We start from the raw sequence: 3,748 nt of genomic DNA, 5'->3' as shown, positions 1-3,748 counted from the left end.
ATCCACGTGCTTTTTGGTGGATCCCCTGAAACAGCCACCATAGATATACTGGACTGTGTGGACACTGATGTCCGTCAAGTAATAGAGATGGTTAGTAAATCTTTACTCTTACTAATTTTCATTAAATATATTAGCTGGGAATAAAAAAATTACTTAAACAAAAACAAATACACTGCACGGCCAAATAAAAGTCACTATTTAGATTTTAATAGGCAACTTCAGATACTATGACTGGATCATAATTGCAGCGATAATTATGTTTCTATCATGTTATGTTTGCCATCCGTTCTTCTAACACTAATTTATGAAGTGTGTAGCTTTTCATTTCTTAAACAACCATGTAGGAAGACTCATCATGGCCATATACCAAGATGACAGTGTCAAGATTGATTAGGCTCAAGTTGTGAAAGAATGGTTGGAATGGACCATTAGGAATCATTTTCACGCATGAATTGGCACATGAGTCCTGACATTAACCTCAGTGAAAGTCTTTTGGATGTGCTGGAGACTTTACAGAGTGCTAACCTCTTGCATTGTCAATGCAATATTGACTTTTAAGTAGGAAAAGAGGGCTATTACAGACCTTGCAGTGTCCTGGGATTTGCCTGGTGTGACATCAGAGAACAGAAGATGGCTGCTTGACAAACTGCTCATTCATGCAGTGAGTATGCATTATTGTTTGGAATACTCTTAAAGGGTTAGTTCACCCAAATTCTGTCATTAATTACTCACCCTCATGTTGTTCCACACCCGTAAGACCTCTGTTCATCTTCTGAAACACAATGAAGATATTTTTGATAAAATCCAATGACTCAGTGAGGCCTGCATAATTAACACTTTCAGATGAGACAAAAAGCTACTCATTTTTGGGTGAACTAGCCCTTTAAAGTTAAAAAATGTAATGCATGTTTCCATTCCAAATTAAACTTTGAAGGTCCTTGAAAGAACCTCCAAGCAAGTAAAGCAGCTACGGCGGGGTTTGAAGAAAAACATTGATCTGGCCTTTGGTGTCTGAGAGGAAAGACACTATTCCTCTTCTCTTTCCTAGGACTTGTGATACAGTGTACACCCCACTAGTAAGATATGGACCATTTATGTAATATTGAGCTCTACAATTCTTTAGTAATGATAATGTTGTCAATGTGTCAGATGAATTTAGAGAGGATAATTTGGCCAACACATGATGAAGACAGTGAGGCCTCTCTTGAAGACACATGTAGGCTCACCGGATTCCTTCGCACCTTCATCGGAAATTGTAGGTATATGAGTAATTAACTGACTTTTTGCTTTAGATTCTACAATTAAAAAATAAAAAGGGGATGATCATGATCTGGATTTTTAAAATTATTTTGTTTCCTGAGGTGCACTTTTTTTTTTAATGCAGCTTCTTATAATATCTTGCGTTTTCTAATAAAATTCTGGACTGGATGGGATGTGCTGCCCAGGAGCCTAGATGTTGAGGTGGTGGATGGAAACCTACCCAGTCAACGGGTACTAAACTACCATTTGTCAAGAGCGCGGCGAGTGGTAGAGAATGCATTCAGCATTCTTGCCAACAGGTTGAGAGTTTTTAGGAGCACCATATGCTTGGAGCCAGAGAAGGTAGTCAAAATAACTATGGCCTCCCTATGCATCCATAACTTCCTTCATGAGCGCAGGTCTGAGACATACACCCCTCCAGCCTTTGCAGACTGGGAGAACAATGACCACAGCATAGTTGAGGGAACCTGGAAGAATCAAGGGATCGGGTCTTTCCAAACAGTGGATCATTGAAGGGAACGCAATGCATCTGTTGTGGCAAAAATGCAACGAAACCTTCTGCGTGACTACTTCGTCACACCTGTCAGATGTGTTCCTTGGCAGGAGAAACACATTTAGTTTAGAGTATAACTTTTTGTAGTGGAGAAAACAGTGTTTTTTATTATGATATTTCATACTGTAGCACATTGTCATTTTTTTATTTTGAAGAAGAAGAAAAGTGCCTTTCTTAAAAAGCATGGTGGTTCTGTTATTGATGTTAGCCTTTTAGGCACAGAATGATATTTATATACTGTATCTTCAGACCATACAACTTGGGTGTACTTTAAAATCATTGTTTAAAATAGCATGTAAAACTCAAGACTTTTTTTTTTTTTACTTTGTCAAACATTTATTTATAAAGTGCATACCATAAACGTACTATGGTTTACAGTAAAGTCCTGAAAGAATGACTTCATAACTTACAACATTTTTTTAACACTGCAACAGTAACATTACTAACCGTAATGTTAGTAAACAGTAAAATAGAAATGTGTTCACACAAAGCAGCAGCAGAGTAACACTTTTACTATAAAGGAAAAGTAAAACAATCTGAATAAAAACAAGTAAATCAAAATAACAGCTTTTCAGAAACTTTCACTGACATCGTAGTCTGGCAATTTTTGCAAAAAGCCTTGAGGTCGAGAACCCTGAGGTGGCATATGTTGTGGGTAGGACTGTACCAGTGGCAAAGGTGTAACAATAGGATGGAATGTGTATGGTGCTGATGGTGAATGTGAGGAAGACGATATATTTCTTTCAGCATCTTGAGCATCATATATCATGTTCATAATGTTCCTTTTCAGTCTGGTTACATTAGCTGCATCTTGAAGTAGTCTTAATTCAGATGCTACCTGGTTTCCAAATGTAGTGAAAGCATCAGGTGTTGGGTCGGCCTCAACTTTTGCTGCCATTTGCTTCAACACAGCTAGCTTCTGCAGCTCTGTTAAATCAAATAAACACGACGTTTACTCAGTTAACGCACTTTACCATCAGCGTTGCCTTACCATTATCACTGTCTAAATCCTCCGCAGGTATTTCCATCGCCGTTTCACGGGCTCTCCCCTCAAGCCCCAAGGCAACAGCGAGGGCTTGTTTCTTTTTGTCAAGTTCGGTAACTCGCGTCCAGATATTAACTTCATTTTTCCAACACTCGTATGGCCTGGTTTCATCAAATTTCGGTGGAACTTTATAACTAGCTGCCATCCTTCAACCATCCTCTGCTACCATGTTAAATCAAATAAACACAACGTTTATCAGTTACGCACTTTATTACTTTCATCTCCTCCTCGCTCACATATGCAACACAGTTCAACACCGTTCCTCTACAACAACGCCCCCTTTTTACCCACGCGTTCACCTTTGAACCAGCGCATGCGCTAACCTCATTTTTAACCCGGAAGAAACTTCTTCCATGTGAACAGAGTAGGGAGGAAATAGCATGTTAACAATCTCCCTATACTGTAAACAAAGAAAATATAAATAAAAAAACTCTAACAAGAGTCCCCCCATGTCTTACAAATATAACAGCTCCATCTTGACCAATAACTACCCCAGTCCCTTCCATTCAGGACAGTCTGCTCTTTTGTAATATACCTTGTCTCCTGTCACATACATGTCATCTGTGGGCCTAAGCTGCCTACGTAGTGCCCTTCTTATTCGCTCAGAAGACTCTGCTTCTGTAAATGCTTTCCTAGAAGCATGTAAAGCAGAAATGTGTTCTCCCATTTTAGCACTCACAGTGGTACCTTCTAGAGCAGGCGATTTATCAACTAATACAGAAGGAAGGTTAGGATTCTGTCCAAACACTAATTGGTATGGACTGTAGCCATGAACATTCAACATACTGTTCTTAGCCATGAGGGCCCAGTCAAGGGCAGTGTGCCAGTCACATCCATTTTCTCGTTTGACCTTCAGGATGATCTCGGTGAGTGTTTGGTTATGTCTCTCG

At 39.4% G+C, this 3,748-nt stretch overlaps 1 long non-coding RNA gene across 1 annotated transcript; it reads left to right on the top strand.

Annotated features, from left to right (window-relative positions):
- Positions 1-567: 567 nt before the first annotated feature.
- On the top strand, positions 568-1,515 carry LOC107674893 (uncharacterized). The gene is made up of 4 exons (XR_001632547.1): positions 568-661; positions 935-1,076; positions 1,150-1,255; positions 1,385-1,515. It is a non-coding gene; the product is annotated as an uncharacterized LOC107674893 (long non-coding RNA).
- The last annotated feature ends 2,233 nt before the right edge of the window (positions 1,516-3,748 follow it).

The sequence above is a fragment of the Sinocyclocheilus anshuiensis genome, unplaced genomic scaffold (assembly GCF_001515605.1).
Source record: "Sinocyclocheilus anshuiensis isolate Anshui unplaced genomic scaffold, SAMN03320099.WGS_v1.1 scaffold1664, whole genome shotgun sequence".
Lineage (NCBI taxonomy): Eukaryota > Metazoa > Chordata > Actinopteri > Cypriniformes > Cyprinidae > Sinocyclocheilus > Sinocyclocheilus anshuiensis.
Note: the sequence above shows the minus strand (reverse complement) of the source record. Positions and strands in the feature narration are given on the sequence as shown.